The sequence below is a fragment of the Pinus tabuliformis genome, chromosome J (genome assembly GCF_031772625.1).
Source record: "Pinus tabuliformis cultivar Carrire ecotype Pingquan chromosome J, CPIR1, whole genome shotgun sequence".
Taxonomy (NCBI): domain Eukaryota; kingdom Viridiplantae; phylum Streptophyta; class Pinopsida; order Pinales; family Pinaceae; genus Pinus; species Pinus tabuliformis.
The window spans coordinates 52,445,025-52,471,783 of NC_142295.1; positions in this window are offsets into that span (position 1 = coordinate 52,445,025).

Consider the following 26,759-nt stretch of genomic DNA (forward strand, 5'->3'; position numbering starts at 1 on the left):
TGGAGGCGCTCAATACACGTCAAACAAACTTCTAGAATGCTCTAGAATCGACCACAAGTAACTTTTTTGAAGTAAAACTCGCGCCTTTTGACCTTTACAGGAGTACGCACCCACCCCTTTACAGACAGAGCGTACAAGTACGCAGGTATTGTGAACTTGAGGTGCGTACACGCAGGTAAGGCTAAGAGAAACTGCGTACCCAGAGTTATATAGATTTTTAAAGACTTTCTCTCTTTCTTGGAGTTTGACATGAGTAGCAGAGGTATAAGACTTGCCAAGGAGGATAGTATGACAGTTGATGGAGCCATACTAACTGCAAATAGTCATGGTGACAAATTTTAGTGTAACATTATGACATATGCATCATATCATTCCATATACCACAAGAGCCTGATAAAATTATTAATGGAAAGTAAATTAAGAAGGGCTAGGAGAACTTCGGAGAACTTTTTGTTTTGGGGAGAGTTTCAACCTCAACCTGAAAAATCAAAGAGAGGTAGAAAATAGGGTAGTATGAAGAAAATTCGCCAAATACAAAATCTTGAAGAAAAAACTTCCTCTCAACAACAACCCCTCCTTTGGTTCCTCAGTTACAGAGGATTTACATTAGGAAAAGTGATAGGCTCAAGAAAAATAAGGAGACCCCTCCTCCTAATGAAAACCTCCCAATAGACAGTCAACTGACCGAGAGGATAAGGATAAAATAATTAGACCTGAATTTGAACACACCTCATTTGAGAAGGAGCCCAACTCAGCTGAAATGTTTAAAGGTGGGAAGAAACATCACACCAGGCCCTAGAAAAAGCTAAGATTAAACATAAAATTAATTCAAAACTGTGAACTAGCCAAGGAGGTAATAGATGTCAATAAGACTCCTCTGAAGGTGTAACAACCCTGGTGAAAATTCCATGCAATAAAAGTTAATAAAGGAAAATAATAACCACGGTTGATGGGACACTTATTCCAAGCTAAATGTTGGCCAAAATAATAGTGATGGGGATCGCTTGTGGTTGATTAATGGCTAAGTATATTGGCAAAGGCAATGGAAAAGGATTTGGAAAGGAAAAGTGGCATTTTGGCACATTCATTTATCAAAATAATGGAAATTAGGAGACAAGGGAGGTGAAAGGTCACAGGTTGCATGTGAGGAGGAAAATGAAGGAAAATAATGGAAAATGAAGAAAATAGAGGCCTCATTAATAAAAAGGCTTCTCAGGATCAGTTCATAGACTTTTGTTAGTTTAATTTTGGAGCTGTCTCTCTCTCTATTCTCTCTCTCCCTCATTCTTGGACACTTAGAGTTTCTTGGAGCACTCTTGGAGAGTGTGGCATACTTGGAGTTTTAAAGCAAGAAGGGAAGGGAAGAGTAGGAAAGCGTAAGAGGAAATCGGGGTTAGTAGCTACAACGGGTTTTTCTTGCAAGTACTGAGTTGCATGTATGTTTTCGTCACTATTTTTGGCATGCATGGCATATGCATGTGGATTATTGGTCATGATTTGTCACTAACATGGAGGATTTCCTAGATTGACAATGAATTTTCCTAGCCTTGCCATTTCCTAGATGGCCATGGTGTTGTGGATTTATTTCTTTGTTTTCTAGTTGGATCTCATGTTTCCTTTAGTGTGGGTTGATTGATTAGTTCCTCGAAGCCCTGGTTAGAAAAATTCTATGGAAGCCCTGTAACAGCTTGGGTTGAGTTATTATTCATGGAAGCCTCGGTTGGAAAAATGCTCTGGAAGACCTTGGTGGGTTGTGTTACTAGTCCTGGAAGCCCTAGTTTGAAAAACGCTTTGGAAGCCCGAAGACAGCTATGGGTTCAGTTACTAGTCCTCGAAGCCTTGGTTGGAACAAAAACTTTAGAGCTCTGGAAGGCTTCGGTAGAGACCAATATGATGATGGTTTTGTGATGTCCGATTGTGAGGTGGAATCATTGTTTGATGGGTTGAGGTGGTTGGCCTTTGGAAGCCCTAGATGGTTTTGAATTGATGTGTTTTATGAGATCTATTGAGTCTCAAAATTGTCTTCCATATTCATCCATATTTCCATCCTTTCATAAACCATCATTTCATAACTATCTAGCCTAAAACCCTACATCAAGTGACCATATTCATGATTATATGGGTTAGGATCCATGTTTTCCAAAGTTATTTATTTTATGTATTTAAAGTGAATTTATGATTAAAAACTAGGAAATTAACATGGTTTCATATATCTATATATGTGTTATGAGTTTTGTGACATGTGTAGGCTTATTTGGAGGTTCTAAAAGGGTCTTACTTGGACTCCCAAGATCAAATTCGAATTTCAAATCAAGGTGGACCATATTCCAAGGAGAAGGATCTTGAAGATATTGATGTGTCATAGTATTTGTATCTAGTATTTAGGGATAAGTTGAGACAAGTATGGATCTAGTTGATATTTAAGGGATCCACATTTATTGAGTAGATATCCCTAATTCATGTATAAATAGGAGGAAAATCCTTCAAAGGAAGCTAATAGTTGTCATTTTATTCATTAGCATCAGATTTATTGTTGTTCATTCAGCATGAATAATATCATTTTCTCCAAATCATGATTTATGAGTGTTGTTTGATTCTTAAGATGTGATAGTTATACTTGTCTGCTCATTGAGGAATAAAAGGTTCCCCATCAACCACAACCTGCATACAACTGTAACATAGTTTGATTCATGTTATTTCCTTTCATGCAAGTGTGCTTTACTTTCTATAAGTGTGATTTTCTTTATGCATGTTTGATTTACTTTCTTACATTTGATTTGATTGCCATTAAACTGCTTGCTTACTAGCTATCTTAGTTTGCTTGCTTGACAACTAAATCACTAGTTGCTATTTACTACTTTCTAGATTAATTTACTGCTTTCTAGGTTATCATAGTTTGATTATTATAGTTGCTCATAGATTTGTTTGCTTTTGAATAGTTTAGAAAGTCCATGGAGTTAATTCATTCGTTCTAGCTTTAGAATTTAATTTATTTTTATTGCATGAGATTTCTTTTGTAATTTTATTTAGTTGTATTTGTAATATGTATTTCATTTCTCTCTTTCCAACCTAGAAAAACTTTCTACAACAGTTTCATATGAGGTCCCATATATTTTGGTTTGCTTCTAAGTTTACGAAACTCCTAGGTTGACATATTAAAATGAAAAGGGATTTAGCATACCATTAAATCGCCCTACAAGATCCCACATTCATGCTTAGAATATGGCACGGGGGTGAATGGTTGAAGAGATATTTGGCTCACCCATTCTATCGTCGGGTGGAACATGGTAGTCCTATGCCGGGTTTGGATTTTTCATAATCAATATGAGGTTATTTCTCCTTGTATTTCTATGAGTATTATATTGGTTTATATGTGGACCATATGGTTGTGATTTCCTTGGTATTTGTCTTTCTATTATGCTTGTTATGTATATGTTTTATGACAATATATATGTATGGCTCTCATCATGTTTTTCCTTGTAAATGAATGAGCAATGTATCTATGACCTAATGGAAGAAATTACAGTTAATATGTTGAGGCATCAATGCTTATTAGCAATTCTCAGATGAGTATGAGACCCCTATGCTTAGATTTGTTGTTTACACCTATAGATTACATATTTGTGATATGTTGGATGAAATTCATGCCATTTCTAGTAGGGATCCAGTAAAGGGATTGTTCAAGTATTTTTATTTGCATCATTGTTCCCTTGTTATCTTTATGTTCTGAAGGTGTCCTTCAATTATGGGCAGTGACCTGGGCTTTGGGGTTGAAAAAGTGGCTCAAATCCCGAGGAAATTGGCACAACACTGAGAAAAATAGTCCCTGGACGCTGGCATGCGTTGTCATGAGAGCATCCAAAGCCTCTTGGACACTGTCAAGTCCATATCATGGGAGCATCCCAGGGTTAAGTGGTGTAAAATCTTAGTGGGACCCAGGGGGTTTTTACTAGAAAGGTTGGGATGGATCTGAGGAGTCTTGTTGCTAAAATTGAAGGTCTGTATGGTGTGTTTCCATCAGTTTCACTTCCTTAATGTGACTTAGGAGGTCAAATCATATCATAGTAAATTCTCGTCACATGTTTACCTCGGTTGGCCAGTTACTTGGTTAGATGTGGGAAGAAGGTGTTACAAAGTGGTATCAGAGCATGGTTCACCCCTCAGAATGGATGGGTTGTGTGTTGGTCATGCATTCATGTTGGTTGCATGTGTGTCTCTTATGTTGTAAGAACATGTGCTTGTTGCATTTGTATGGTATGAGTCATGATTGTAGTGATGTTGCCATGGAAAGTTGATGGTGTTTTGGTCAAGTGTGTCATCATGAGTTTATGGTTGATTATGCATGTTAATGTTCACATGTGGTCAAGTATAAAGTGATGTAGTGGTTGTTGTCATGCATGAGGTTATGGTATGTGTAGTTCACATGATCATGAATTGATGACTAGACTCTAGTTAGAATGATGGTTATATGGTTATATGCTTGTGTGTTATATTTCTATATGTTCTCATGATTATGTTATACATGCATCACGCTGATTTGTTGATCTTGCAAACAAGGTATCCTCCCCAAATTATGGTAAGGTACGTTGGTTTATTTTGATCTGGTTTAGCTGACATGATATACCTTGCAGGAAGAGAAAGAAAAAAGATGACTAGCGAGATGGTAGAATACAACTCCTGAGACTCTCCTTATGGATCACATGAGCAACGTGGTGTTGAGAAATATTCTAATTCGACAGACACATTAAGAAGCTTAAAGGTAGAAATAAGGAGTTGTAAGGAAGACAATGACAGAATCATACAAGTATAGGAGAAAGAAGCAGAGGTAAATGCAGTGATACTTCAGATTTTTTCAGATTTGCAGTGATAGGGTCCACTTCAGCTCATCCATGAGTAGGAGATCAGAACTAATGGGGCATATGGTAGTAGGTCTCATGGTGGTCACAGGTCAGATAGAGATGACACAATGAGAGATGGCAAGTTGTTGGACACTTCGGATAAGAGTGGGGATGGACATAGGCACTATTCTAGTTCTGGTTCAGATAGGCAATATGACCGTCATTATTATCACCCTTACAGGAGGACCAATAGGGGATATTTTCCGAATGAGTTTAAGAAATAAAATCCACCCACCTTTGATGGAGAGATGAAGAAATCATAGGATCCAGAGCCATGGTTGCTTGTTATGAGGAATTTCTTCAGGTTATATGATTATTTAGAGAACATGAAAGCCAAAATAGATACATTCAGTCTCAAAGGTAAAGCAAACATTTGGTGGGAAAACATGAAGAATGTCATATGTATTCATGAGGAGGACTTGACTTCGAGTGATTTCAAGTGGCTATTCAAGAAGAAGTACCTATTAGAGAGATACTTTGATTACTAGGCAAAATAGTTATATGATATAAAGATGGGATCAATGACAGATGAGGAGTACACTAGCAAGTTCTTGGAGCTACTGAGGTATGTGCCTTACCTCAAGGAGGAGATGGCCAAGATTCAGAGATTCACTAGTGGATTATCAATGGAATTCAAATACATGATTGAGTTCGATGAGCCTAGATCATTGGAGGAGGCCATCCGGAAGCTAAAAAATTTCTATGAGAAATTGAAGTGTGGATATGAGAATTAGCTGAATTGGAAAGGTAATGCAAAGAACAGAGGAAAATGGGACAAGAAACGAGCAAGACCTCAGGATTCAGGTAATAAAGGAAATGTAGCGCCACCTAAGAAGTTCAATGCATCTCACATAGGACAGGGCCATCGATCTGAGGAGAAAAACAAGGATGTTGGGTGGAAGCCTATAGAGTGTTGGGCTTCTGCAAAAGATCATCGTAGGAGATATCATCCATAGAATCATGGTGGTAGGCCCCAGATATATAGTGCCCATGATGTGTATATTGTTGGGAATGTTGGTCAGAGCATTCCTCACAACTATGCAACATTGGATAACAAATAGGTAGACCATTAGACATGTATCATTGAGATGGATGGTAAGCTTTGTGATCAAGTTATTTCTATTTTGATTTAACCTGGATCTAATTATAGTTATGTTGGTCATGAATTGGTGGATAAGTGTGGCTTGAATAAGTAATTTTATGCAGAATCTTGGTTAGTGAAGTTGGCTACATGTACAAAGAAGTGAGTTCATCATTGGGTAAGAGATTGTGCATTTGATTTGAATGGTATGCCTACCGCAACACATTTGAATGTATTACCGTTGGGATCATACAATACATTGTTGAGCATGGATTGGATGTACCTTCATAAGACCAAGGTGGATTGTTATGAAAAATCCATTGAGTGCTTGGATGAAAATGGGGAACCGAGAATCTTACAGGGAAAGCAAAATGCCACATCAGTTAGGATGGTGAAAACTATGCAGGCAAAGTGTAGTCATAGAAAAGGGTGTGTTATTTTTTGTACATATCTCTAGTGACAAAGGTAAGGAAGTTGAGGATGCAGATGTCTTAAGCAGGTACCTAGTTCTACAGTAGTTTTAGGATGTTTTTCCCAAAGATATTTTAGAGTTTCCACCTCACAAGGAAGTAGACAATTCTATTGAGTTAGTGCCAGGTGTAGCTCCAACATCCAAAGCACCTTACGTGATGAGTACACTTGATTTGGTAGATTTGAAGCTGTAGTTGAAGGAAATGTTGGATAAGGGATACATTAGGCCAATTTTATCACCATGGGGTGCACCAGTACTGTTTGTGAAGAATAACGATGGTACTATGAGATTATGCATTGATTACAGGTTGTTGAACAAGGTGACCATCAAGAACAGGTATATGTTTTTGAGGATTGATGAATTGTTCAATCAATTGAATGGAGAAATAGTTTTCTCAAATATCAACTTGAGATCATGATACCACCAGGTACGTGTTAAATAAGAGGACATATACAAGACAAATTTCTAGACCAGGTATGGGAATTATGAGTTTGTTGTGGATCCATTTAGTTTGACTAATTCTCTAGCTACATTCATGTGCTTTATGAATAGTGTGTTGAGTCCATATTTGGATAAGTTTTTTATTGTGTTCACTGATGACATATTGGTATATTCTAAAAATGAGGAAGAGCATGTTTAGAATTTAGCAGCAATGTTGAGATTGCTAAGAGAACATCAGTTGTATGCTAAGCTCAACAAGTGTAGTTTCTTTCAGACTGAGGTACACTACTTGGGACATGTGGTTTCCAAGGATGGAATAATAGTGGACCTAGAGAAGATAAGAGCTATCATGGAGTGGGAAGCTCCTATAAATGTAGATGAGGTGAGATCCTTCATGGGGTTGTCAGGTTATTACATGAGGTTCATCAGGAACTTCTCTCATATTTCTTATCCTATCACATCATTGCAGAGAAAAGTTAAGAAATTTGAATGGATAGAGGAATGTGAGGATATTTTTGAGCAGCTTAAGCAGTTGTTGACAGACGCATTGATGTTAAATATTGAAGATTTGGACAAGGAGTTTGTAACATGTATAGGCGCTTGCAAGAGAGGACTTGGTGGGGTCCTTATGTAGGATGGATAGGTGGTATGATACAAGTCACGAAAGATGTATGAGCATGACCAGAACTACCCCACTCATGATCTTGAGTAGGCTGCGATCATACATGCATTGAAGATGTGGAGGCACTATCTTTTGGGCAGAAGGTTTGTGTTGATGAGTGATCACAACGATATGTGGTATCTATTTGACCAACTGAATCTAAATTCCATGCAGGCTCAATGGTTGGCCACTATCAGTGGGTTTGATTTTGAGATCAGGTATATCAAAGGTAAAGAGAAAAGGGTGGTAGATGCTCTTAGGAGGCAAGTACAGGTAAATCACTTAGCATCTATGAGCTCCTATGGGACAGATTTACAGGATAGGATCTTGTAGGCATGTCAACAAGATGTCAGGTATATGGAGATTGTGCATAGGTTGCAGTAGAGTACAGTAGATGTGGTGGTATAGGTATAGGTATAGGTATAGGTATTAGTACATGTACAGTTATAGGTGGTAGTATAGGTACATGTACAGATGAAAGCGCACAGGATGTGGTCTATCACCTCAAGCCAGGTAGATTGGTTAGGTTCAAAGGTAGGATATATGTGTCAGACAACAATGAGCTCAAGAAGGTGATCTTGAGAGAGTTTCATGCGAAACCATATTTATGTCACCCGGGCTATTATAAGACATAAAACACAGTGAATAAATTATATTATTGGGTGAATTTGAAGAGGGATGTAGCAGATTTTGTGGCTAGGTGTTTTTATTTTCAGCATGTGAAGGCAGAGTGTAAGGATCCAGGTTGACTGCTATAGTCAATTGCAATTCAGGAATGGAAATTGGAGGTCATTTCCATGGACTTCATCACAGGTTTGTCGAGGATAGTGAGACAACATGATTCTATCATGGTTGTTGTGGACGGGTTGAAAAAGGTTGCACACTTCATTCCAGTGAAGTCTACATTCTCAGCTAGCAATGTAGCACAAGTATTCATCAGAGATGTGGTCAGATTGCATGGTGTTCCAAAGAAGATTATGTCAAATAGGGATGAAAATTTCACTTCCAAGTTTTGGAAGGATTTGTTTGTAGGTTTGGGCACAAAGTTGGCCTTTAATACAACTTATCATATGCTGATAGTGTTAGAAAACTATATATTACAGAGAATTGGAAAACATAAAATATATTGAAGAAATATAGACAAATAAAACATATAAAACAAGAGAGACATAGGTATACGTGGTTCACCCAATTTGGGCTACATCCATGGAGAAACAACCCGCCCTTCCCATTATATTATCCAGCAAAATGAAGAAATACAACCTATAATAGATCCACTGTAATTCCCTCTTCGCTCTCACACAATCTCCTCTCCCTTTCTCACTCAGAATACACATCCACATAGCCGCAATACAATTCCATCATATATAGCGAGGGGTTTCCTTCTAGGGCAAAACCCCTAAATTAAATATACCTTCTACCATCAGAATTATGCCTAATGAATGGCCTAGATTGACTATGAAATTACAAAATTTTACAAGGCAATTTTACATCTAATTTTAGCTTTGGGGGTGCTACCCCTGATCCCCCACTGGGGGGGCTCTAAAGAATAGTCGTCCCCCCCTTGGACCCCCTTAGCGGTGTGCAAAAATAGGCATTGTTGCCGCCACAATACGAAATGGGGTCAAATGCGGTGATACCTCTGAACAAAGAAGATAATCAGGCTCCACACCCAATAATCTCCCACTTGGAGACTGATTATAGCAACTCCACCGCTACTTCATTTTCTAGACAATGACTCCACTTTGGACCTAACTGTTTCTTATCTTCATCATCATACTTTAAGACCAATTGAAACCGAGTAGAATCTCGGTTTCTCCCTGGTTACAACTTGTGTTCACATATCTGCAGGATTCTGGCTACTGTGTATCTTTTCCAACTTCAACTGTCCATCTTCCAACACTGACCATATGAAATGGTACTTGAGCTGTATATGCTTAGTCTTGGAATGAAATGAAAAGTTTTTTCAAGATGTATGGCACACTGGCAGTCACTGTATAACCTGCCCAACTCCTGCTTCTTACCCAATTCATCTAGAAACCTTTGTAACCAAATCATTTCTTTACTAGCCCCTGTAGCAACAAAAAATCCTGCTTTTGTCATTGAGAGTGAAACAACACTTTGCAGTTTTGAAACCCAACTGACAGTTGTTCCACCTACAGTAAACACATACCTTGTGGTGCTCCTCCCGTTATCTCTATCACCTGCCATATCTACATCAACATATCATTGTAGAGTAATTTTTGAACCACCAAAGCATAATGCTTGATTTGTGGTACCTCTCAAATACCGGAGAATTCACTTCACTGCCATCCAATGTTCTTTTCTTGGATTGTTCATGTACATGCTTAAAACTCCCATTGCATGTGCAATATTAGGCCTTGTGCAGACCATTACATACATTAGGCTTCCAACTGTTGATGCGTATGGAACTTTAGACATATAATACATTTCTTCCTGAGTCTCGGGACACACCTCCTTACTTAGTTTGAAATGGCTGGCCAAAGGTATACTAACTTGTTTTTCATTCTGCATATTAAATCTTTTCAACACCTTTTGTATGTACTCACTCTGAGACAATGTTAATTTGCGATTCTTCCTGTCTCTAGTTATTCTCATACCAAGGATTTATTTTGCAGCACCCAAATCCTTCATTTCAAATGAGTTTGCCAATTTTCTTTTGAGCACATTTATTTCTTGCATGTTAGAACCTGCAACAAGCATGTCATCTACATACAATAACAATATAATATAGTTGCCATCATTTTGCCTTTTGAGATAAACACAATGATCAGAGTGACATCTAGTATAACCTTGTTCAGACATAAACCTGTCAAATTTTAGATATTACTACCTTGGATCCTATTTTAAGCCATACAAGCTCTTCTTCAACCTTCACACTAGTTTCTCCTTCTCTTTGACCTCATATCCTTGTGGCTACTGCATATATATCTCTTCCTCCAAATCCCCATGGAGAAAGGTTGTCTTTATATCTAACTTCTCAAGATGCAAATATTCAGCTGCTACTAGACTCAAAATAGTTCTGATTGAAGTCATTTTAACAACAGGAGGAAATATCTCATCAAATTCTATACCCTTTTTCTATGCAAACCTCTTCACTACAAGTCTAGCTTTATAACTTTTTCTGCCTCCATCTTCTTCCTTCAACCTATAAACCCATTTATTCTGCAATGTTGTTTTACCTATAGGCAACCTGACTAAGTCCCAAGTCTGGTTGTGTACTAAGGAGTCCATCTCTTCTTTCATTTCTTGCTCCCACTTCTTCCTAGTTTCTACCTGCAGTTCTTCTTCATAACATTCTGGTTCACTAGAATCAGTCAACAATACATAATATAATGAAGGAGAGTATCATTCAGGGGGTCTACTTACCCTGGTAGATATTCTAACACCACTTTTATGTGTTTGAGGTGCTCATTGTTGTTGTGGTTTCAATTGTTGTTGTTATAGTTGTTGATCACTATGATTTTCAGGCACCTTCACTTTTTCTGTGATCTCATCAAGCACTATGTATTCTTTGTTTTTTTTTTTCCTGTTTCTTTTCCTACATCTGATCCTTATACAAAACCTTTTCATTGAATATGACATCTCTACTCCTAATGATTTTGTGTTTTTCATAATCATAATAGCTATAACCAAAATCATTAACACCATATCCAATAAAGGTACATTTCTTTGATTTTTCCTCAAGCTTTGTTCTATTTTCTTTCTTAATGTGGACAAGGGCTTCACAACTAGAAGTCTTTAAAAATGAGTAGTTTACCTTTTTACCTGTCCATGCCTCCTCTGGAATACCACCATTAAAGAAGATTGTGTTGGAAATAACACTGAGAGGGGGGGGGGGGGGGTGAATCAGTATTATCAGATCAATAATTTAATTTTCAAAATTGATTTGTATACGCTACTTCAGCTTAGTGAACTAGCCTGTATACGCAACTATACTTAATGCAACTAGCATATATGCATAGATATTTTGATTTAGCCAAATTATCATGCATTGAACTTTAACCAGTATATCAGGAATTCATTAGACAATGCAGTAAAAGCAGAATAAAGTATCACACATAAGCAACACACACGAACACCAATATATAAGGTGGAAACCCAATGTGGGTGAAAACCACTTGCTACTTTCGTCTCTGTCTTCTTTTAATAATAAGAAAATTCTGTATAGAATTTTGTACTGGTGCAGTCTTATACCAGTACGCAGGCTTCTACTTGCAGAAGGCTACAACCTTCTCTCATTCTACAGCTTCTACTGGAAGGGAGCTACAACCCCCTAGCTTTTGTACTAGATGATATGTGTACTAGTACATAGGTGCCGGCCTACAAAAGGCTACAACCTTCTCTTTTCTTCCACGGACCACGTTTCATAAATTTTCAGACTGGATCCATCAACAACATCATAAGTGCAATTCAATCATCAAATATATCTGCATCAACCAATCACTTTTTGAACCAACCACAACCAAATCAATCAATCACTTTAACAACCCATCAATCTGATTATTTAGAATACTGTCACCAGAATACAGTAACTAGAACCCAGAACTCTGCAACAACAAACAACAACAACTAAAACATATTTTATAAGGTATACACTATTTTCATGTGCCGAACCTGCGCGTATACATGCTTTCCTCAAAGCCAACCAGTGTATACATCTACAAATATTAATTCATAATTATACAGCTATACCAGACTTCTATTATACCCAGATCATATCATTTACAGAATAATATATGCGTCAGTATTCAGATCTAGAATATTCATGAGCAAAAACACATAATGATAGTTCATTTTACGCCTTAAGATCCTGATCCATCATTAGATCTTATCCTCCATCAACCGCTAAGGTTCCTCCTTGGTTCAGATCTAGCAATGCACCATAACCCAATAACCTGCATACTAGATCTCACACTTCATCAGATATTCAATGCTTGTGTGTCTTGGCCTAATGATATTCTCCTCCTTTTATAGTTTTAGGCCTTTCTCAATACCATGGACCAAAACCACTTAGGACCAATACCTTGGATCAAATACCTAGGGTCAATACCTTAGACCAAATACCATGGACCAATACCATGGATCAAAATACCATGGACCAAATACTTCGGACCAAAACTTAGTTTTCCAAGGTATACGCGGTTTTTTTTTGTGTGAAAGTACTTTTGTACGTTATACACTCCTTTTGTTCTGTTAACCTGCGTGTATACGTGGCTTGGTAAATGGTGAACCTGTGTATACCTCTCTTTCTTCATTCTATGAAGACTGATCTGCAATTCTTTGTTGTTTGCTTGATATACTCTGATTCCTTGAAGCTACCCTGCATTGCATTCTGTCACATCTGATATCTCTTCTGTAGATTCATCTAGTTACCATATACAATTGAGTTGTTCTTCTACAAGTGGGTTGCCATCAAGTACAACACATACATCATAATGCCAACAATCTCCCCCTTTGGAATTGATGGCAATAACAACCACACCAATTCACTCTCCCCCTTTGACATCAAGGGCAAAGGGTCATGCTCCCCCTGAGTGCATGTTGTGTTCTCTGATATGCTGAAGTGTGCTGATTGAGCTCCCATGATCAAGTCCATGCTCCCCCTGAGCATAAGCAAACTCTACAAAAATATTTTCTAAAGGAAGAACATGGATCTGTACATACATCACAAATGACCTTCCTATCATCAATGACTCATACATACATCCATCTCCCAACCAAGTGGGGATATACCAAATTTGACTCATCCACCCAATCAAGAGGGGATATATCAATTGTTTATACATGTTAAAAACAAGAAACATCACATCATCCATCCCATGCATCGTGGGGTTACAAATTAGGTCTTTTCATGATTTTTGCATTAAAAGATATACATGACATATATAACAAAGACCAAATATCTTAAACAAGACCATGATAGTCATCAGAAACTATCATATGATATGCACCATCAACAACATCTGTCAACAACACCTAGACCAGTAACCTGTATATGTCCATTATTAGCTCCCAAAATATCATCAACCATGTTCTTCCCCTGAACCTGTTCAATCTGTTCACTTGTCAGATTTGATCATTGCATATGTTAGTGAGAGATATCAAAGCATCATCATCAATCATATATATATCAAGTTATCAACAACTTTATGAGGACCAATATATTTCCACATGTTATTAGCATATTGAAACCATCATCAAATAGAGCAGATAATTGATAGAACCATAGCAGGCCCCTTTTTTCTGAGTCTGCCCCACTGCTTTTCTTTAAACCAACATTACGTGACTGTGACCATAGAAGCCTGCATATGTATGCGACTACGCTTTATGAAACTTGCATATAACCACCTTTATTTAAAGAGAATAGGTTTTAATAGCAGGATGATGTAGCAACTACTCCCAGTGTTTTCCTGAGATACTCAAATGTCTCTCTAGGCAGTGGTTTAGTGAATATATCAGCAACCTATTCTTTGGAGGGCACATACTCCAATTTGACCTTTTGTTCAAGCACTTGTTCACGTAGAAAATGATATTTGATGGGTATGTGCTTGGTCTTGGACTGCATGACTAGATTCTTTGAAATAATGATGGCACTTGTATTATCACATAGAATGGAGATGGGTGGAGTACATGTGATCTAAATGTCTTGCAAGGTTTGCATCATCCAAAGTAGTTGTGTGCAGCAAGATGCAGTAGCCACGTATTCTGCTTCAGCTGTAGATAATGCAATTGAACTTTGTTTCTTAATGAACCAAGACACTAACCTAGAAACCATATAGAATGCACCACCACTAGTGCTTTTTCTATCACCAACACTTCCCGCCCAATCTGCATCTATATATATGCATGAAGTGTAAGATCTGTATCTCTAAGATACTATAAGCCAAAGTTCTATGTTCCTTGAAGATATTTGAAAATCCTTTTGATTGCCTAAAGTTGTGATTCCTTTGGATTTGCTTGGAATCTTCCAACTATTCCCACTGCATGCATGATGTTCGGTTGGGTACCTGTTAGATAAAGCTGACTACCAATCATGGATCTATAAGTTGGTTGATGTACTGTTGTTGATTCATCATTTGAGCTAAGATTGCATCCTATTACTATTGGGGTACATACCGGTTTAGAATTTTCCATGCCATACTTTTTCAGGATTTGTTTGAGATATTTGGTTTGTGAGAGAAAATATCGTCTTTATTTTGTTGAACTTGTAGACCAAGAAAATAGGTAAGCTCACCAAGAAAGTACATTTCAAATTCTTGTTGCATTACTGAAGAAACATTCTGACTCACGGATTCTTCATTGCTACCAAAAATGATATGATCAACATATACAACAATTATGAGCAGTTTATCAGTGTCCATCTTTGTATATAGATTTCTATCTGCTGACCCCTTTGAAAAACCCTGTTGGTGGAGATATTTGTCAAGATGGTAATACCAAGCCCTTGGAGCCTGTTTTAGACCATAGAGATCCTCTCTGCATTTGCATACAAGTTTTGCATCATTTCCAAGAATGAATCCTTCTGGTTGTTCAATATAGACTTCTTCTACTAAGTCTCCATTAAGAAAGGCAGATTTTACATCCATTTGGTATACTTTGAATTTTTGAAAACTAGAAAGAGCAAGAAACATTTTTATGGCTCCAAGTCTAGTAACAGGTGCAAAACTTTCTTCAAAATATATACCTTCTTGTTGAGCATATGCTTTGCAAACGAGTCTGGCCTTGTTTCTGATAACTTCTCCATTTTCGTTCAGCTTGTTTTTGAATATCCATTTGATTCCTATGATATTCTTATCATGAGGTCTAGGAACTAATTCCCAAGTATTATTCTTTTCAATTTTCTCAAGTTCTTCATTCATGGCCTTGACCCAACATTCATCTTTGCATGCTTCATTTACATTTTGAGGTTCAGTGGAAGATAGTAATGCTAGATAGCTTGAGGCTTTGGCAATAGTTCTTCTTGTTTGCACACCTGCCCCTTTTTCCCCCAAAAAATGAGTTTCTGGAAGATTTTTCTGAACATACCTGGATGGAGTTTTTTCTTCTATTGTTATCTCTTTTTTTGGTGCTTCATTGGTTTCTTCTTTAGAATCAGTGTGATTTGATGTAGGAAAATGATTCTCATCTTCTTCATTGCCATAATCTTTGGTTTTTATCTGTTTTGGACTTATTCATGCTTCATCAACCACAACATCAACATTTTCAATACTTTTCCCAAGTATTTTATTATAACATTTATATCCTTTACTTTGGGAAGAGTAGCCAAGAAGAATACCTTCATTTGCTTTGGGTTCAAACTTACCAAGTTTTTCATTAGTCCTTTTGATGTAACATTTGCTTCCAAAAACTTTGAAGTATTTTACAGTAGGAGTCTTACCATACCAAAGTTCATGTGGAGTTTGAGTGTTGTTTACTCAAACATTTTCTTGGTTGAGAATAGTGACGGCAGCGAATGCAACTTCACCCCAAAAAGTTGCAGGAGTTCCAGATTCATCTAGCATAGCACAAGCCATTTGTTGAACAGTTCTGTTCATCCTTTCTACCACTCCATTTGGCTGAGGAGTCCTTGTGGTGGAGAACTTCCTTTTTATTCCATGTTGTTCACAAAAGTCAAAGAATTCATCTGAGGTAAATTCTCCTCCTCGATCAGAACTGAGGCATTTGATTTTGCGATCTGATTCATTTTCAACCAAAGCTTTAAAGGCTTTGAACTTTTCAAATGCTTCATCTTTATGCTTTAGAAGACCCATCCAACACATTCTGGAAAAATCATCAATGAACGATATAAAGTATTCTTCTCCACGAGGTGACTTTTTCCTTGATGGTCCACATAAATCAGTATGAACAAGTTCAAGAAGCTTACTAGCTGATCCTTCCTTTTCGATGAAGTGAGATCTAGTTTGCTTACCGAATTGACATGATTTGCATATAGTATTTTCAAGAATGTTGATATCTGGAAGATCACGAACAGCCTGGAATCTGCATGCTTTTCTTATATGAGAAAAGCTTACATGTCCCAATCTTTTGTGCCATAGCCAATTTTCATCATTGTTGCTTAGATAACACTGTTGTTGTCCTCCCTTGAGTATGTATAGGTTGTTTGGAGTTCTTGTACCTTTGATCACAGTTTCTCTTGTATCAAGCTCACGAACAACACATCCATTTGATCGAAATAGTATTTCATTTCCTTGATCACACATTTTACTCACACTCGACAAGTTATGCTTTAAGCCATCAACATACATAACGTTCCCAGCTTTAAATTTTGCTTTCAAGAAAACAGAGCCTTTACCTTTTATGATAGCAGGAGTGTCATTTCCAAATGAGACACTCTTTTCTTTTTCTAAGGCATTATATGATTGTAGTTTTTCTTTGTCACCTGTCATGTATTTTGAGCATCCACTGTCGATTTACCACTGGTTTTCTTGTCCTTTTGCATACAAGGCAATACCACATCTTTCTGTTTGCGGTTCTTTCTTTCTCCATATTTTGGGATTTAATGGAGTTTGCTCCTTTTGAGATATTTGCTGAAATTTACTCCTGCATTCAAATTATTCATGGCCAAAGTTGTTACAGATTGAGCATTCTATTTCAATTTCAAGAACAGAAAAGTTATTATAGGAACTTTTCTTGATCCTTGTCACATTCCTTTGATTTCGTGCTTCTCTAGTCATGATGGTTTTATAAGCAACACATTGAACAGCTTTGTGTCCAAAATTATGACATGAGAAACATTGACCATTAAAGAAGTTCCTGCGATTATCAAATCTACTAACTTGGTGATTGTAGTTTCTATTGATATTCATCTTTGAAGCAAATTGAGTACGATTTACCTGAGGTTGGTTGTGGCTTCTGTTCATCCTTGAAGTAAATTGAGCCTGATTTACCTGGTGATCTGCTTTATGCCTTTGTTGATGATTGTCAAACTGTCCACTGCTCTTTGCTGCATCAAGATAGCTTTTAGTGGAGGTTGACGAATTTTGTGATTGATATGATTCTTCAGTATATACAAGACCTATCTTTATCATAGGAGAATGCTGCACTTTGATAATTTCATTTAAGGTTTCTGATCCTTTAGCAAATCTAAGATTGAGAGCTTTTGTTTTCTCAAGATCCTTTCTTAGACCCACAATTTCACATTCTAGTTTTTCATTATGTTTTTCTCTTTCGGCAAGTTGGTATGTTAAGGTCTCTATAATCATATTCTTTTCTTCTAAACAGATTTTGAGTTTAGAGATTTCTTCATAAAGGTCATCTTCATTTAAATCATCCAAGAAATCATCATCTTCATAAGCCATCAGAAGTCTATAGTCATTACTATTTTCATCTTCATCACTAATTGATAAACCATCACTATCTTCATGAGTATAGTAGCTCTTTTTACTTACACTTTGTTTTCTATTCCATTTTGCAGATTCCTTCCCTTTATCATTTTTATCTTTATGGGGACATTTGGCAGTATAATGACCGGCTCTACCATAGGAAAAACATTTGAAAGGTAGTTTACCTTTGAATCTTCCAGAACCCCATTGAAGCTTCTTGACAAAGTTTACTTCCTCTTCTTCTTCTGAAATATGTCCTAATTCATTTAGTTCTTCTTTTCCTTTTGCTGAAGCTTTAAATGTGGCTTCTCTCATATTTGAAGGACCTCCTTTTCTCATCTCAAAGGTAGTTAAGATTTCGTGAAGCTGTGTCATAGTAATAGTTTGTAGATCCTGCTTTTCTTCTATGGAAGATACTTTTGATTCAAATTTAGCAGACAAGGATCTTAAAACTTTTTCAACTAAGGTAACTTCCTTTATCTCTTCACCCAGATTCTTCATGCAATTAACAACCTCGTCTATACGTAAGAATTAACTAGCTATACTTTCATCATTTTTCATATTGAGAGTTTCATATTGAATTTTGAGAGTTTGCAGTTTAGCACGTTTTACCTGAGAGTCTCCTTCGTAGCTTATAACGATTTTGTCCCATATTTCTTTGGCTGATTTGAGCTGCATAACTTTGAAAAACACAAACTTCTCAATAATATATTGACAGCCTTGGCAATGGTTTCATATTACTTTTTACCTATCGTATCTGTAGGAATTGCTGATGGAAATGTATATCCTCCTTCCACGATTTCCCATACATCTCTTCCAAGTGATTGAAGATATGAAGTGGTTCTTACCTTCCAATAAGCAAAGTTTCTCCCATCAAATATTGGCGGTCTGATGGATCCCCCTCTTTCTTGATTACTCATGATGCTGGATCTTCCTTCAAGCGATCAAGCTTCTTCCGAAGAACCTGGATCTGATACCAATTGTTGGAAATAATACTGAGAGGGGGGGGGGGGGGGGGGGGGTGAATCAGTATTATCAGATCAATAATTTAATTTTCAAAACTGATTTGTATATTCTACTTCACCTTAGTGAACTAGAGCGTATACGCAACTATACTGAATGCAACCAACATATATGCAGAGATTTTTTTATTTAGCCAAATTATCATGCATTGAACTTTAACCAGTATATCAGGAATTCATTAGACAGTGCAGTAAAAGCAGAATAAAGCATCACACATAAGCAACACACATGAACACCAAGATATAAGGTGGAAACCCAATGTGGGTGAAAACCACCTGCTGTTGTCGTCTCTGTCTTCTTTTAATAATAAGAAAATTCTGTTTACAATTTTGTACTGGTGCAGTCTTATACCAGTACGCAGGCTTCTACCTGCAGAAGGCTACAACCTTCTCTCATTCTCTAGCTTCTACTGGAAGGGAGCTACAACCCCCTAGCTCTTGTACTAGCTAATATGTTTACTAGTACATAGGTGCCGACCTACAGAAGGCTACAACCTTCTCTTTTCTTCTAGGGATCACGTTTCATAAATTTTTAGACTGGATCCATCAACAACATCATAAATGCAATTCAATCATCAAATATATTTGCATCAACCAATCACCTTTTGAACCAACCACAACCGAATCAATCAATCACTTTAACAACTCATCAATCTGATAATTCAGAATACTGTCACCATAATACACTAACCATAACCCAGAACACTGCAACAGTGAACAGCAGCAACTAAAACATATTTTATAAGGTATATGCTACTTTCATGTGCTGAACTTGTGTGTATACGTGCTTTCCTCAAATCCAAACAGCGTATACATCTGCAAATATTAATTCATAATTCTGCAGCTATACCAGACTTCTGTTATACCCAGATCATATCATTGATAGAATAATATATGTGCCAATATTCAGATCTAGAATATTCATGAGCAAAAACACATAATGATAGTTCATTTTACGCCTTAAGATCCCGATCCATCATTAGATATTATCCTCCATCAACCGCTAAGGTTCCTCCTTGGTTCAGATCTAGTAATGCACCATAACCCAATAACTTGCATACTAGATCTCACACTTCATCAGATATTCAATGCTTGTGTGTCTTGGCCTAATGATCTTCTCCTCCTTTTATAGTTTTAGGCCTTTCTTAATACGATGGACCAAAACCACTTAGGACCAATACCTTGGATCAAATACCTAGGGTCAATACCTCAGACCAAATACCGTGGACCAATACCATGGATCAAAATACCATGGACCAAATACTTCGGACCAAAACTTAGTTTGCCAAGGTATACGCACTTTTTTTTCTATGAAAGTGCATGTGTACATTATACGCTCCTTTTGTTCTGTTAACCTACGTGTATATGCAGCTTGGTCAATGGTGAACCTGCGTATACCTCTCTTTATTCATTTTGTGAAGACTGATCTGTAATTCTTTGTTGTTTGCCTTCTATACTCTGATTCCTTGAAGCTGCCCTGCATTGCATTCTGTCACATATGATATCTCTTCTGTAGATTCATCTAGTTACCATATACAAGTGAGTTGTTCTGCTACAAGTGGGTTGCCATCAATTACAACACATACATCATAATGCCAACAGATTGAAGGTCCTATGTTTATTAGATAAGCAATAGTATCTACAATATCTACCCAAAATTGTAAAGGCAATCCTGCATGCAATCTCATGCACCTTGCACACTCCATGATTGTCTTGTTGATCCTTTCTAAGACACTATTTTCTTGTGGTGTTCCTAGAACTGTCTTCTCTCTGCGAATTCCATTCTCTTAACAGTACCTCAAACTCTTTGCTGCCATATTCACCTCCATTGTATGATCGGAGACACTTCAACCTTTTTCCTGTCTCATTTTCAACCAAAGTTTTCCATTTCTTGAAAGTATCAAATACATCATATTTATTCTGAATACAATAAATCCAGGTTTTTCAGGTTGCATCATCAATAAAAGTATCATAATAATGAGATCCACCAAAAGATGATACTTGAGCAGGTCCCCATACATCTGTATGCACAAGCTCTAATTTTTCGCTCTTCTTTTCTTTCCCAACTTTGAGAAATTTGATTCTCTTCTGTTTTCCATAAACACAATTTTCATAGAATTTTAAATCAACATGCTTCAAACCTGGCAACAATTTTTTTGAGTGAAGAATCTGCATCCCCTTCTCACTCATGTGCCTGAGCCTATGATGCCACAATGTCGTATCTTCTCTTGTAGAGGTTAAAGAATTAATAGAATTAGAAATACCATTTCATAAATACAATGTACCAACCTTTTCTCCTTTTGCTATTACCAGGGATCTTTTAGTGACCTTCCATGTTTTTATCTGTACAAGTAGTCACATAGCCTTCACCTCCCAACTACCCTGTTGAAATAAGATTTTTCTTCAGATTTGGAACATGCCTTACCTCCTTCAATAGCCATTGATCTCCATTATGCTATTTTATGAAAACTGTACCCATTCCAATGATTTTACGGGGTTTATCATCACCCAATCGAACCCGTCCAAAATCTCCTTGAACATAATCATGAAAATGTTTCCTATCAGGTGTGGCATGGAATGAGGCCCTTGAATCTACCACCCAGGCATCAATAATATTTTATAAAGAAAATCAAAGTATATTGCAACACATCACCTATTACATCCGCTTCGTGATTGTTTTCTTGCTGCGCGTCTCCGTATTTTCCCTTTCGAGACTTGCAGTCTTTCTTTAGTTGTCCTTTCTTCCCACATTTCCAACACACTATCCCCATTCTAGACTTGGATCTTCCTTTTCTTGACTTACTGTGATATCCAGGGCTCTTTCCTCTTTCCATTTTTCTTCCCCTAGTCTCTGCAGTCAAAGCATTACCTGATGTCTCACTAGAGCTTTTCCGTCGCATTTCCTCGCTAAGGATTGCATCGACAACATCATCAAACGTTAAATTACTAGATCCAGAGACAAAGTTACTAATGGCTATAACTAAACCATTCCAACTTTCTGGCAATGAGCATAGAAATAACAGAGCCCTAACTTCATCATCAAAAGTTACCCCTACAGAACTTAACTGACTGGTCACTGTATTAAATTCATTTAAATGATTAGCAACAGATCCACCTTCTGACATCTTCATATTAAATAAACGCTTCATAAGAAATACCTTATTTGAGGCTGATGGTTTTTCATATAGTTTGGAAAATACCGACATTAAAACCTCTTTTGTAGTTTCCTTTGAAATATTAAATGCTACTGACGCTGCTAGGCATAGCCGTATTGTTCCAAGTGCCTTTCTGTCGAGAATATCCCATTCTATGTCTATCATACTCGTCGGATTATTTGTCTTTCCACTCAATGGTAGGTATAGATTTTTTTGATAAAAATAATCTTCCATCTGCATCTTCCACAGTAGGAAGTTTTGGTCGTTAAATTTTTTGACCCTAAACCTACCATATTATGTCATTGCTCCCACTCAAACTAGGAACCCTTCTCTCCTACAAGTTTATCAAACAAATAGACCTTCAGATCTGATACCAGTTGTTAGGAAATTATATAATATAGAGCAATGGAACACATAAAATATATTGCAGAAATATAAACACAGAAAATGCATAAAACAAGAGAGACATAGATATACGTGGTTCACCCAATTTGGGCTACATCCATGGAGAAACAACCAGTCCTTCCTTTTATATTATCCAGCAAAATGAAGAGATACAACCTACAACAGATCCATTGTAATTCCCTCTTCACTCTCACACAATATCCTCTCTCTTTCTAGCTCAGAATACACATCTACATAGTCGCAATACAATTCCCTTATATATAGCAAGGGGTTGCCTTCTAGGGAAAGAAACCATAAATTAAACATAACTTCTACTGTCAGATTTCCACCTAATGGATGGCCTAGATTGACTACTAAATTACAAAATTTTACAAGGAAATTTTACATCTAATTTTAGCTTCGGGGGCATTGCGCCTGATCCCCCACCAGGGGAGGTCTATAAAGAATCATCGTCACCCCCCTGGACCCCGCTGGCGATGCACAAAAACGGGCAGTGTTTCCACCACAATATGAAATGGGATCCAATGCGGTGATACCTCTCAGTAAAGAAGATAATCAGGCCCCACATCGAACAGACAGATGGACAGATAGAGAGGGTCAATAGGATATTGAAGGATGTGTTGAGGATGTATGTGATGCATCAACAATGAAAGCGGGAAGAGTATCTTCCACTGGTGGAGTTTGCTTACAATAATGGGTATCAAGAATCTTTAAAGAGGAGTCTGTTTCAAGCATTTTATGGGTGGAGTTGCAATACTCCCATCAGTTGGAGTGATCCAGTTAACAAGGTGTTGATTGGATGAGACATGTTGGAAGACACGGAACAAGAGATGTAGGTAATCAAGAAGAATTTGAAAGCAGCACAGGATAGGCAGAAGAGCTATGCAGATCGGAATAGGATGTTCAAGGAGTTCAAGATTGGGGAACATGTGTACTTGCGGATCAAGTCGAAGAATAGTTCCTTGCGAATTGGATCATGTTCGAAGATGACACCAGGGTTTTGTGGACCCTTCAGTATTATTGAGAAGATTGGGCAAGTAGCCTATTGACTTGCACTACCTCCGACAATCAAATTCCATGATGTTTTCCATGTGTCTTTGCTCTAGAAGTATGTTAAATATGTTGATCATGTGATTGAATGGTCTGTATTGCAGGTGGAACCAGATGGATAATTCCAGCCGGAGCCTCAGTGTATATTGCAGAAAAAAGTGCTCATGCTTTGAAACTGAGCAATCGAGTAGGTTAAAATGTATTGGAAACACTTTAGGCCCGATGAAGCTACATGGGATATGGCAGATCAGATGTGAGCTATGTATTGTTTATTGTTTACCGGTTGAGGAAAATAAATTTTGTTATGGTGTTTTGGTACATGTCTGGTGATATGTTGGTATATGTACATATGTATATGGATGTAAATACCACCATGAGCTATGTTATAAAGATAAAATAAGCAGTATGGGTGGCATGTCATCATGATGTTATACTTGTTATGTTTTCATGTTGGTTTTCTTCTCAACAGGTTGATCATTGTAAATACTGCATCGAGCTAAGTTATAAAGCTCCATTAGTAGTATGTTTGCTTACAACAGTCTTGTGGTTATAGGTGCTGTTGAACACCAAGGATGGTGTTCCCCAAGGGGGATGGTTTTGTAACAGCCTTGGTGAAAATTCCATGTAATAAAATTTAATAAAGGAAAAATAATAACCATGGTTGATGGGACACTTATTCCAAGATGAATGTTGGGAAAAGCATAGTGATAGGGATCACTTGTGGTTAATTAATGGCTAAGTAAATTGGAAAAGGCAATGGAAAAGTCTTTGGAAAGGAAAAGTGGAATTTTGGCACATTTATTTATAAAAGTAATGGAAATTAGGATAAAAGGGAGGTGAAAGGTCACAGGTTGCATGTGAGGTGGAAAATGGAGAAAATAGAGGCCTCATTAATAAAAATTATTCTAAGAATTAGTTCACAGACTTTTGTCAGTTCAATTTTGGAGCTCTCTCTATTCTCTCTCTCTCTCTCTCTCTCTCTCATTCTTGGAAACTTAGAGTTTCTTGGAGAAATCTTGGAGAGTGTGGCATACTTGGAGTTTTCGAGAAAGAAGGCAAGGGAAGAGTAGGAAAGCACAAGAGGACATCGAGATCAATAGCTACAATGGGTTTTTCTTGCAGGTTCTGAGTTGCATGTATGTTTTCCTAACTATTTTTGGCATGCATGGAATATGCATGTGGATTATTGGTCATGATTTGTCACTGGCGTGGAGGATTGCCTGGATTGACAGAGGATTTTCCTAACCTTACAATTTCTTGGATAGTCATGGTGTTGTGGATCTATTTCTTTATTTTCTAGTTGGTTCTCAAGTTTCCTTTAGCTTGGGTTGAGTTATTAGTTCCTGGAAGCCCTGGTTGGACAAATGCTATGGAATCCCTGTAACAACTTGGATTGAGTTACTAGTCTTGGAAGCCTTGGTTGGAAAAACACTCTAGAACCCCTTGGTGGGTTAAGTTACTAATCTTGGAAGCTATGGTTGGACAAATTCTCTCGAAGCCCAGTGACAGCTATGGGTTGAGTTACTAGTCCTGGAAGCCTTGGTTGGAACAAACACTCTGGAGCCCTGGAAGGCTTGGGTATAGACCAATCTGATCATGGTTTTCTGATGTCTAACAATGAGATGGAATCACTATTTGATGGGTTGAGGTGGTTGGCCTCTGGAAGCCCTAGATGGTTTTGGATTGATGTGTTTTATGGGATCCAACATTCATGCATGGAATATGGCATGGGGGTGAATATTTGAAGTGAGACTTGGCTCAACCATTCTATGGTCAAGTGGAACGTGGTAGTCCCATCTCGGGTTTGGATTTTGCATCATAAATATGAGGTTATTTCTCCTTGTATTTCTATGAGTATTATACTGGTTTATATGTGGATCATATGGCTGTGATTTCCTTGGTATTTATGTTGCTATTATGTTGGTTATGTATATGTATTATGACAGTATATATGTATGGCTTTCATCATGTTTTTACTTGTAAATGAATGAATAATGTATCAATGACCCAATGGATGAAACTGCAGTTAATGTGTTGAGGCATCAATGTTTCTTAGCGATTATCATATGAGTATGAGACACATATGCTTAGATTTGTTGTTTACACATGTAGATTACATATTTGTGATATGTTTTACGAAATGCCTGTAATGGCCAGTAGGGGTCAAGTCAAGGGCTTTTTCAAGAATTTGAATTTGCATCATTGTTTCCTTGTTATCCTTCTATTCTGAAAGTGCCATTCAATTATGGGAAGTGACCTGGGCTTTGGGCCTAAAAAGGTGGCTCAAATCCTAAAGACGTTTTCACAACACTAAGAAAAATAGTACCTGGATGTTGGCATGCCTTGTCATGAGAGCGTCTAGAGCCTCCTGGACGTTGTTAGACCCATATCATGGGAGCATCATGGGGCTTAATTGGTCTAAAATATTAGTGGGACCCATGAACTAGTTACCAGAAAGGTTGGGATGGCTCTTCGCAGTCTTGTTGCTGATGTTGAAGGTCTATATGGCATATTTCTGTCAGTTCCACTTCCTTAACATAACTTAGGAGGTTGAATCATATCATAGTAACTTCACGTCACATGTTTACCCTTGTTGGATAGGTACCTGGATAGATGTGGGAGGAGGGTGTTACAAAGGGACATGATCATAAACAAGGAGAATGCTACTGGCTCAAAAATGCCAAATAAACTAAAAGATTTAAAGAAGGGAGCTACTATGGAGACTCAGAGGAGTAGAAGACAAAGGATGACCAATGTAGATATTTTGTTAGAGATGGCTAGCACCCCAAGCTAAGTTGATGTTTGTTTTTCAGTTTTGATCTCTTGTTGTCAAAATGAAATTTTAATCCATAGACTAACAAACCACTTATCATCATTTTTCACTAGCAAAATTAAAAGGGCGTTGACGGTTTCATTGTCAACACAATTTTGACAAGAAGATAGATAAAAGCATTGATAGTCGGCCCATCAGTGAAATTGACATTTTTTGGTTTGAAAAAGATAGCAACGAGACTATCAATGCTATCAAAATGGAAAGCCCAAAAGGAGGAAGCTTTCAGTAGAGCATGTTTTAGAAGGAGTGATAGAGCATGAATTCCAACAAAGAAGGCAGAAGATCAGTCATTATTTCTGAAACTATTTTGCATTCGCATTTGTAGTACATTGTGATATCTAGATTCAGATAGGTTTGGAATATTTTTCATGTGCATGTATTTGATAGAATACAGT